Below are 12,124 nucleotides of genomic sequence, written 5' to 3' on the forward strand. Positions count from 1 at the left end.
CTTAATCTTCACAGATGGCAGTGGTTAGGGTGCAGTAATAATGCTGATCTGCCTTCTGATTGCACTTCGTTTTACTGGAAAACACATTGAAAGCTTTGGGAGGAATTGGGGCACCAGGCTTCCCTGATTCTTTTGGTTCTTCTCAAATATCCCCATTGTAATGATAGTGATCTCTGTTTCCTAATCCACAAGGTTTTCTCAAGCTGCAGTGGGGAATTTGGCTGCTGCTGTCCAGTGGGGCTCTTGATTATCTGGCCCCCAACAGGCTCAGATTGCTTGGTGGGGCCAGTAGGGCTTCCTCCCAACACCTGCCCCTGCCTCAGCCTTCCTTACGTGTTTCCAAGTGCATCAGCTGGACTGGAGATTGTCTCCCCTTGTGATAAATATCTTATTGAAGCCACAAGATGTAGCCAAGCCACTCCAGTATCCTAATCTTTGCTATGTTGTCCTAGCCTCACTGGACCTATGGCCTGAGTCACAGAACACTCCTGGCAACAATTAGCTTCTTTGCTCCTGCAGAACAATTGCCAGCCTCCCAGCCTGGGCTCATATTCTCTGCCTCACTCAGACTTCGCAAGTTCCACATTTGAGGATCACTGAACCTTCAATTACAGTTTGTGGATAGGACTTCCTTGGATGGAAATTATCAAAGCCTGCCTTGAAGCGCACTGGGTGTGTCAGGGAGCTTAAGAGCAGGAATGGAGGTGGAGCTCAAGGTCTCCACTGGAACCTGGGGTCCAAGCACTGTTGGGGCTCTCTTTGCGGGTCTCTCCTTTGAGCTTCTCTGTGCTTCTGGCTCACTCTTCTCTCTCTGTAGACTGGCCTCTGTTTCTCTAGCCACATGATGGGGAGTGGGACTGCTGTCAGCACCCAAGGTTTACAACTTACATCTGGTCTCACATCCAAAATGCAAAGAATCCAAAAGAATGTATTGGCCCAGCTTGGGTCAAGGGTCTAGTGTGGACACATCAACCATGGTCACATTGTCAAGGTACTGTGATTGACCCACTGCTCACCTTTAGGCCATTCAGCTGTGGCCCAGGTGCAGGGTCATGCTGCCTAAAACATCTGCTCCTGAGGTAATCATGTAGAAGGATAAGGGTGGAAAGATAACTTCCCAAAATAATAGGGCTGAACTCACAAAGCAGTGTGTCCAGACAGATATAGTTAGAGCAGATTATATCTGCTGGGCCACTACCATTTTTGGGCCATACCTTCAAATATTTGAGATGCTCATCTCTATTTATTGATAACAACTGATGTTACACAATATTCATTAGGAAAGTTAATTAAGATCTAGATTTCATGTTTAGTTTATGTTTTTTTTTTTTTTAAAGATTTTATTATTTCCTTTTTCTCCCCAAAGCCCCCCGGTACATAGTTGTATATTCTTCGTTGTGGGTTCTTCTAGTTGTGGCATGTGGGACGCTGCCTCAGCGTGGTCTGATGAGCAGTGCCATGTCCGCGCCCAGGATTCGAACCAACGAAACACTGGGCTGCCTGCAGCGCAGCACGCGAACCTAACCACTCGGCCACGGGGCCAGCCCCAAGTTTATGTTTTTATTGTACAATTTCTTAAGTTCTGAAAATTGTTTTGTGATCGTATATCAGCCCGTGTTTGTGCTTGTGAAAAGGGAGATTATTTGCAAGTCATTGAGAAACACTGATTATAAGATTAAAATGTAAGCATTTTTGCCTGATAACAATTGCTACTCATCATGTGCGGCTCCAGAGAACTTGCTTAAATACCCCAAAAGATTGGTGATTGATCTGGGGATACTGAAATCCTGTACCTAGAACCTTAGAGAAAAGAGGAGTATGATGAAGACCAAAGAATGGGAGACTGGAGCATCTGGGTATGAAGAAACAGGAATAATAGTGATCTGACCCTGTCCTCCTACCAATGCAGTTGACATCCTTAATGAGAAACTTGGCTTGTTCTCCTTACATAAAGTAAGATTGGAAGCATTTTGTAAACTGAAGTGCCATATGAAGTATTATTAGGAAATGTTAGTATCATTGCTCTTTCAAAGAAAGAATAAATTATGTATTTATAAGGAATTACACAGGCAAAGATTTTATATTATTTCTTAAAATATGTCTTTAAGAGATGAATAGGGCATCTTCACATATAACCCTTTACGAGAAATGATTGCAACATTTTCCTGTACCGAAGCTTGTTGTACAACATTCAAATAAATATTTTATCTTTCTTGTTGTGTAGTATTTGATGGATACGAAAGAATGGATGTAATATATACGTAAGGTCTCAGGCATCATAGTAAAACCAACACTCATGAACCCACTACGCAACTGAAGAGCTAGAACCTCGCCAATACTGTTGAAATTATCTGTGCTCTTTCATTACGATGTTCCTGAAATTATCTGTGATCCCACCAAGTGCTTCCCCCAGAAATGGAACCATTCTCCTTATTAGGAGTTTATTATTCCCTTGCCTCTTGAAAACAGCCTTATCGTGTATGTAGCATACATACAAAAAATATTATTTTTCTTCTTCTGAGCTTTATAAAAATGACTTTTGACTGTATATAGCTTTAGAAACGTCTTTTTCTGCTCGACATGATGCTTCAGAGGATCACTTGTGTTGTTGCCTATAGCTGGAGTTCATTTGTCCTGCTGTTTAACCTTGTGAGGTGCCACTTATCTACTCTTCCTGGGTGGAGATTGGACAGCTCCCTTTTCAGTTTTTCATTATTTTATTTTATTATTATTATTTTTTACTCTTAAAAGTACTGCTGCTATTAACATTCTTGTATATGTCTCCTGGAGCATATGTAGAAGGGAACTCTATGATATATACATCGGAATAGAACAGCTGAGCTGGGAGGTATGCAGATGTTGAGTTTCACAGGATAATCACAAATTATTTTCCAGGGTAGTTGTGCAAGCATCCTCTCTTTCTCTGATAGCGTTTTTAGGGTTCTTGTTGCTCCACGTCCTCACCAACATGTGGTATTGCCGTGCTCCTTAATTTTCAATATGGAGAGTTAAAGCAGCATCTTTCACTGTAGTCCTGACTAGTATTTCCCTAACCACTAATAGGGGTGAACTTCTTTCCTTATGTTTACTTTCCATTTCTGTTACCTTTCCTGTGAAATACTGGTCATGTTTCTCCATGCTTATATTGTGTTTTTTTCTTTGTCTCATTGATTTATAGAATTTTAAAGAGAGGGCTTCTATTTTTTTTTTTTTAAGTGTGGCCCTGAACTAACATCTGTTGCCAATCTTCCTTTTTTTTTCTTCTCCCCAAAGCCCCCCGTATGTAATTGTACATTCTGGTTGTAGGTCCTTCTAGTTCTCCATGTGGACGCTGCCTCAGCATGGCTCGATGAGGGGTGCTAGGTCTGCACCCAGGATCTGAACCGGGGAGACCCTGGGCCGCCGAAGCAGAGCACGCGAACTTCACCACTGGGCCATAGGGCTGGCCCCCACTTTATAGAATTTTAAAAATAAATTCTGAATGTTAATTCTTTGTTAAGTAAATGTGATCAATATATTTTGATCTCAGCTTAAAGTTTCTCTTACTGGTTTCTTTATGGTATCTTTTGAAAAGCAAAAGTTTTTAGTTTTAATGTAATTCAATTTATTCATCTTTTATGGTTAGACTAATTGTGTCTTACACATAAAATCCTTCCGTTCCCCATGGTTATGAAGCAATTCTCTATATGTTCTTTAATTTTTGTTAGGTTTTACTTCGTATATTTAATTAGTTAATTCATTCAGTAATGATTTTTTGTGAAAAATGTGAAATATAGGGTCCAATTTCAATTTCTTTTTTATTAATATCCAGTTGCCTTGAGACCACTTATTTATTTCCCATTGATATGCAAGACATCTCTATCAAGTTTATGTGTGTGCATGGGTCTGTTTCTGGGCTCTCAATTTTGTTCCATTTATAAATTTATCTATTTTTCCATCATTACCACTGTGTCTTGATTACTAAAGATTTAAAATAAGTCCTGATATCTTGATAGGACAATTCTCCCAACTGTTTCTTCTTCTCATAAAGTATCTTGGTTATTTTCTCCCATATGAATTTTAGTATCAGTTTGTCAACTTTCTTCATATGCTTTTGGAATTTTTGGTGAGAATTGACCTGTTTACAATATTTTTCTATCCATGAACATGGTATGGATCTCCACTTTTATGTCTTTTAAAATGTCTTTCAATAAAGTTTTCTCCATAAACGTCTTACACATCTTTTGTTCATTTTATTTCTAAGTACCTTATTTTTGGCTGCTGGTTTGTAGAACTGTAATTAATTTTTGTATAGTAGCCTTATGTCCAGTCATCTTGCTGAACTCTTTTACCAAGTCTAATAGTTTTCCTCCTTTCTTTTGCGTTTTCTTTGCAGACAATTAAGTTCTTTGGAATCTGAATTTGTTGCTTTTTGTTTCTGCTGCTTCTTTCTCATAGAGAATGTTTTCTTGTGTGCTTTATGATTTTTTAAAATCATGTGTTCCTGTGTCATTGAACTTAGGGAAACCTCTGAAAGCCTAACTGAAGACTCCTTTCTTTAGAGAGGATGTGCAAGTGCTTCTTTTGGGAGCCAAGTTGATGCTACTATTCTGAAACTATTTCAGTCCTTTTGAGGGTGAAGGAAGAAGTCCCTGGTTCAACTTCTTTACCTTTTAATGGTCCCCAGGCTTGGTTTTTTGATTCTAGTACTGTTATATGCATTTTTTTCCTAAGGCAACTCTGCCTGTTTTGTTTATTCACTCTTCATTTGTGGGGGGTTCACAGCCATTTTTTTCCTTGGAAATTTCCTTTATTTGCTTGCAAACCCACAGATGCTTTAGAAAGCTCATTTGTTCTAGCATAACCAGGATGTAGTTGTATTGCAGTAGAAGGCTCTGGAAGCATTTAGTCCGCCATTTTGTTGTTGGTGGACAGCCTTGGTTTTTATTTAAACCAAAGTAACCTCATGTAGTAAAATATCTAAATGTGTTCCAATGTTTTTCTTTGTATCCCAGCTTCTCTGTTTGTCTGATCTGAAGGAAGGCTGGATTGGTAGGAAGTGTGGTAGTCTCATACAAGGGTAGGGTTTTTTTTTTGGTTTGTGTTTTATTTTTGTTTTTGTTTTAAGTGAGGGAGCTGGCTGGAGCCCAGAGGAGAGGCAGCGCAGCCTCTCTCTCTCTGCAGTCAGGAAGTCTTTGGCGCAAATACTTCTTTCCTTGGGCTGCATTGCTTTGAGTTGAAACCTCCAGTCACAAAGAATTAAATGTCAAGGTGGTTTTGTGATGTGGAAAAATCTCTGTGAGGGAAGTGGAAAAAAGCCGCAAAAGTGCCGTGAATTTCAAATCTTCCCTGAGGATTAGGAGACCAGGATATATGGCCATTCTAGCTCCAATTTTTGAAGCTGGCTGGCTCTCTAATAACAATGGATATGCCTGTCACGAAAGAATAAAATATGCAGCTTTTATGTTAGATAAGGGGTGAGTTGCATGCACTAACCTGCCCCCTGCCTCCTTCATTCCTCTGAGTCATAAACTCTCTCTCTCTCTCTCTGCTCTCACAATGCCCTGCACTTGCCTCTTCACAGCGTTTAATCACATTCTCTTGAAATTTCAAGTGTACTTCTCCGTCTTCCTCATTCACCTGTAAAAGCCTTGAGTAAAGAGATCATATCTAATTTACCTTTGTATTCTCAGAGCCTGGCATGATATTTTATTATAGTTGCTGCAGGGTTGGGAGCAGGACTTCACACATTCTGTGTTGCTTTAATCTTTCAGGCACAGTTCAGTCCTACCACAGCATTACTGATTGGCAAGTATCTCTTCTGTCATCCTGAATTATCAAGCTTCTTCATTTAAATTAAGATTTAATTAATTAATTCTTAATTTCTTTATGGCTGCCACTGATTGTTACCCTTACTAGGGTATAAAGGGTTAAGCTTGATGATCAATCCTGAGCTTGAAGACGTTCCCTAAAAGTGTCTGGAGGGAGCATATGAATTATATTTACAGTTCAACTGGTAATCCTATGTGTTGGTATAGCTTTTGACTGCTTGTTAATCATGATAGTGTTATTCTTATTAAGAGCTCAGATTTATGGAGTAATTACTATGTTCCAGGCACTATGCTCAGACTCTGCATGCATTACCTCATTCAGTCCTCATTCACTGTGCAAAAACATAGACTTGTTACCTTGTCCTACAGCTGGAGCCCAGAGGTCACATGACTCTCACACAGGTCAGGGCTAGTAAATGGAAGAACCAGGGTTTCGGTTTGTGCTTCTTGCTCTCAAAGCCTGAGATCTTAACCAGTGGACTATTGCATCTCTCAACTGATGAATTAATGTATAACCTGCTTGTAGATGTCCTTATTATTTTCAGAAACATCAGGTAGCTTGTCAAGTTTATACAGTTAGTAAACAACAATGCTGGATTTAAGCTAAAATACCACACATTTCTCTACTCATACTCTTATTGTACATTTACTAAATGTGACAACAGTAGTTTCAAAATGTGCATGTATGTTTATAAATAAAACAGTGACTCAGAAGCCAATGGAACCAAAGCTTTAAAGTGCTGAAAGAAAATGAATGTCAACCCAGAATTCCTAGCAAAATTATTCAGAATTGACTAGGAAATAAAACCATATTCAGACAGTAAAAACTGAAAAAGTTTATTGTAAGCATACTTGGTTTAAAAGAAATTATCAAAGGGAGTTCTTCAAGGAGAAACAAAATGACCGCAGATGGAAATATGGAAATGCAAAACTAAAGGAAGAGTACCGGAAATAACATATAAGTAAGTTGATAGATATTAACTGTACAAAACAGTAACAGTAATGTCATCTGAAATTTAAGATATATATAGAATTAAAAATCAATTCCAAAATGTGCAAAAGATAAAGAGGTAAATGGGCTTAAAATGTTGTGGGGTTCTAGTATTCTCAAGGAAGTGGTAGAAATTATAATTTGAATAAGACTAGCAACTCAAGGATGCATGTTGTAATCTTTAAGGTAACTAGGAAAAGGATAGTGTGAGTGTGTAGCTGGTTGGTTAATAAAGAGGAAAAGAATAATGAGAATATTTGATTATCAAATAAAATGCAAAAAAAAAAGAGAAAAAAAGGAAAACAAAACAAATGGGTCAAATAGAAAACAGTTGGTTAAGATGGTAGATGTAAATCCAATATAGCAGTAATTACATTACACTTAAGTGAACTATGTTCTCCATTAGAAGAATAATATTATCAGACTGTATTTAAGAAAAAGCCCAGAAAACGGAACTGTCTGCTAATTTACAAGAGACACACTTTAAATTTAAGGAGATAGAAGGTTAAAAGTAAAAGGATGGAAAGAGATATATCATATAAACCCTAACCAGAACAAAGCAGGATTTGCTAATCTAATATCAGACAAAGTTGACTTTAAGTTAAGAAACATTGATAGAGATAAAGAGGGATATTTTGTAATCATAAAAGAGTCCATCTACCAGTAATATAGCACAGTCTTAAATCTGTATGCACTCAATAACGTAGCTTAATAATATATATGGCAAAGATTGAGAGAACTATAAAGAGAGACAAATTCACAATCCAATTGCTATTCTTTTACACAACTCTTTCTATAACTGATAGAATAAGCAGACAAAAAATCATTAAGGATACAGAAGATCCGAACAACACAATTAATACATTTGATCAAAATTCTGTGTGGAGCATTGCTCACAGCAATTACAGAACTGACATTATTTTCAAGTGCACGTGGAACATGAGCCCAAATTGACCATATGCTGAGCCATAAAAGAAATCTCAACAAATGTCAAGGGAGCGACTTGATTCAAAGTATATTCTCTGTCTGTAATGGAATTAAACTAGAAATAAGTAATAAAAAGATAACCAGAAAATCTCCAGTACCTGGAAACTTAAAATTATACTCCTAAATAGTCCATGATCACAGAAGTCACAATGGGAATTAATATTTTGAACTGAATGATAATGAAGATATGACATATCAAAATTATGGCATGGAGCTAAAACAGTGCTCAGAGGGAGCTTTATAACCCTAAACGCATGTGTTAGAAAAGAAGAAAGACTGAAAATCAGTGATCTCAAGAAACCATACAGAAAGAACAGCACATTAAACCTGAAGAAGGTGCCAAGAAGAAAATACTAAAGATCAGAGTAGCAATTAATAAAATATTAATTTGAGGCTTAGGAAATTGCTGATATTGATCCATTTTGCTCTATAAAAATGGTAGTTTCATATGGTTCAATCTAGTAGGAAACATAATAGAGAGTAAACAGCACCAAAAATTGATTATTTGAAAGATTAATAAAATTAATAAACTCATGGCTGATCATGAAAAGAGTGAAAAAATCAACTACCAATATCAAGATTGGAAAACATAGGTGAATATCTTTATGATCTTGCAGAAGGCAAAAGTTTATTGAAAAAAGCACAAATGCTGGAAAGTGTAAAGAAAAAAATGGTTAGTTGATCTATATAAAGATTAAGAAATTCTCTGCATCTAAAGATACCCTAAAGAGAAGGAAAAGGAGGACACAAACTGGAGAAGATATTAATAATGTATATATTCAGCAAAAAAACCTCCTGAGTGTAAATAGGTACAGTTAATTTGGACAACTATTACAACTGAACATCTGTATATCCTATATTTTCTTCTAAAAGCTTTATTGCTTTACCTTTCCCATGTAGATCTGCAGTCCATCTGGAGTTAATTATTGCACGGTGTGAGGTAGGGATCAAAATACATTGTTTTCTTTATGGGCTTCCAATTGACCCAGAACCATCTATATTATTATTTTCCTATTGCACATCAGTGACACATTGCTATAAGTCAGGTTTTTTCCTGTTGGTTTATTTGTTTGCTTATATTTTAATCACATATGAGTTCATTCTTTATCACATAATGAGAGAGTCTGGAGGTCTGCAGCTCCTGGCACTTATTCAGCTGGTTGACTATGCCAGAGCCAACATCAGTAGACATACATTCTTTATACTTGTCTCAGAGTTCTAAGAAAACATCAAGATGTATTGATTTTTCACATTTGTCTTGGGTTTGAGATAGTTGCTACAGGTCCATAGCAGGTCCATGTTCAGAAAATACTGAATAAAGTCTTTCAGCTTCTATCAAACCACCTCCTAATGTTATAGCAGCAGAATGTGCAGCTCCTCTTGTTTGGATTTTTTTTTTTCATATTATAAAACCTTTTAGTTCTTAAAATGTCAGTACATACAAGTTCTGGAGTCACTGCAGGAGCTCCACGCAGATTCTGCAGTGTGTGTGCTGGGCCCCTTACTGCAAGGCGTTTGGCTATACTCTACCATAGCTTTTATGTAGATATTTTTCTTCAGATTAAGGAAATTCCTCTTTATTTCTAGTTTAATGAGGTTTTTTCTTTTAAACACAAATGGCTATAGAATTTTTTCAAATGCCTTTTTTGCATCTATCAAAATGATCGTATGATTTTTCTTCTTGGCTCTGTTTATGTGGTGAATTATACTGAGTGGTTACAGTTGTGGCTGAACCACTCGTATTCCTGGAATGAATCCCCATTGATGGTGATGTATGATCCTGTTTACATATTCCTGAATTCAACTTGGTAATATGCAGCCTAGGGTTTTTTGTGTCTATGTTTATGAAAGAAATTTTTCTGTAATTTTGCTTTTTGTATTGTCCTCATGAGATTTTGATATTAAGCTTATGCCAAACTCATAATTGAGAAATGCTTCCCCTTTTCCTTTTTCTGGATTTAAAGGAAAAGTGCCATTTCTCTCTTAAATGTTTGGAAGAACTCAATCAAACTTTCTGCTGCCCTGTCCCCCACCCTGGCCTCCAGGAGTGTCAGCTTCCTTTCGGGTTCTCCAAAGTACCGTGGTCTCTCCTTCCTCCGTCTCTGAGATGTGTATACTCCACTGGGGGATAATGACACTTATCAGATGATTCTAGAAATGAGTATAAAATTACAAATGGAAGTAAACTATGAAAGAAAGGGGCATATGAGAAAAGAAGCTGGCTAGACTGGAGGATTTGGACAGGCTTTCCTGATGAGACTTGAGGTCTAAATAATTTAGAGGCAGAAAGGGGACGAGAGAGGAAGAGGAGTCCAGACAGATGGAATGGTATGAACAAGGGCAGGAGAGTATAATTGGTATCAGGAATTGAAAGAAAGAGCACAGAAAACGAGGTAAGCTAGGGTCTTGTAGAACATCATATGGATTTTGGCTCACTACTAGGATAAGAGTGATATTTTAAGTAGCGGGTGACAGGATAATGTTTCATTAGAAAAGTAAGCCTCTGATTGCAGGATAGATTGGACAGCCGTTTAAATGCAGGAGACCAGTTAGTTGGAGGCAGTTGCAATAGTCCTGGCCTGAGAAAATGGGCCGGGGGTGTGGCGGTGAGGATGGAGAGTTGCATAGATTCTGGAAAGATGTGGGAGGTAAAATTGACAGACTTTGGTGATGGATTCAATATAGGAGAGGGAGGGAAAGGGGTGCCAAGGATGACTCTGGGATTTTGGCTCCCCTGGGTAGATGGCAGTACCTTTTCTGAGGCACGGACTCTGTTAGACCCCAGGTTGGTTGGTTTGAAATGTTTGGTTTGGGGCAAGTTAAATTTGATGTCACTGAGACATTAAGAGGGGAGGCGAAATTGGCAGACGGGTATGATGCTGGGCTGCCATGTAGGAGAGCTGAGCCATGTAAACAATTACCATTCAAACCTAAGGAGTGGATTTGTGCCTGTGTGTTTTTTTTAAGTTTGAGAAATTGTTGCTTGGCTTCCATTTCCTTTTCTCTCTCTTTGGAGAACTTATTTTAATTTTTCTTTCTTCCCCTCTCTTATTGTTGGTGTGCTTCTTTTGACTGAGAGGTTTCCTAAACATGTTGCCTCCATCTCCGTGGGAGATGGCCCTCACCTCTGCAGACTGCCTTGCCGGAAGCCCCTGGGGCATATCAGCTGAAAACAGACGGCAAAACGAACAGCAGTCACAAGTCATTTGGAAATTATTTGAACGTGGGAAACAAGTTGCTATTTTGGGTGAGGATAATTTTCCAGCGCAGAGGACATGAGCTGTTGCTGGGGTGCCTTTCAACAGACGCGCTTAATGTGTCTGCATCTGCAGGCGTGGGCTCAGGCCTGGAACCCTCCAGGAGGACTGTGTGGTGTGATAGATTCCCGCTTTCAGCAGGTGTTCAGACAAAGCTGGTGGGAAGGAGCGAGGAAAAGAGAGAAGGTTCAAAGGGAGAATTTGTTTCCAAGCACGGATGAAAACACCTAAGAATAATTTTCGCGACAATCAGATGAACCAGAATGCATAGACCCAGCTGTTCTTTCTAAACAAACTTAACTAGACAGTATTGATTCAGACTAGAAACTCAGAACCTTATTGGGTTATATGTGGTTCCTGAGTCCATAGAGATTTCACAGTAGGAAAAGAAGGATTCCAAATGTTTCAGCTGGCAGAATGACCGAAAAGATTAGTAAATGGGTGCTTAGTTCCAGTATTTTAAAAATCAAGAAGAAAGATGCTCAGGAAGACTTTTCTATATTGCTTAACAATTAATGTCCTAAAAAAAACTGCAGCAGAGGGGAAAAAAATGTGTTTTCCACATGAAAGTTGTGTTTTTGCCAAGCCTATCAAATTGACCTCCACTCTGGGAAGTCAAATTATGGTGGTTTTACCCTCGGTAATTTCTGTGCAGTAGGACGTGATGACAGGGCTCTGGCTCCGGGCCCAGCTGTCACTGGGTGGTGGCTGGCGGTGGGGGATTGTCTGCGTGGCTCAGACAGCCAAGGAGAAACCCAGCGTCTTGTAGATATTCAAGCTGTTGCTTTTGTGGTTGATGGGAACTAGTCTATTATGGTCCCAAGTGAGTTTTCCAAATGAAATTTCTAGACCCACTTGCACCTTTTACTGAGATTACTTTTCCACATGGAACTCCATTAAGCTACTCCTGTGTGTGATGTAAACATTCAATATAAACAAATATGAGAGTATTTGTATATCTTTGTGTGTGACCAACATTAGTGCTTGTTATGGGCCACGCATTGTCCTAAGTGTTTAAAGGATATTAAACCATTGAATGCTCACATTGATCCTTTAAGCTTGGCACTTTTATGATTTGC

At 38.4% G+C, this 12,124-nt stretch overlaps 1 protein-coding gene across 2 annotated transcripts in view; it reads left to right on the top strand.

Moving 5' to 3' along the window:
- Window positions 1–12,124, top strand: part of CPXM2 (carboxypeptidase X, M14 family member 2) — a 130,471-nt gene that overhangs the window by 76,288 nt on the left and 42,059 nt on the right. The gene's annotated exons all lie outside the window — the stretch shown is intronic.

Source organism: Equus caballus, chromosome 1, assembly GCF_041296265.1.
Source record: "Equus caballus isolate H_3958 breed thoroughbred chromosome 1, TB-T2T, whole genome shotgun sequence".
Classification (NCBI taxonomy): Eukaryota; Metazoa; Chordata; class Mammalia; order Perissodactyla; family Equidae; genus Equus; species Equus caballus.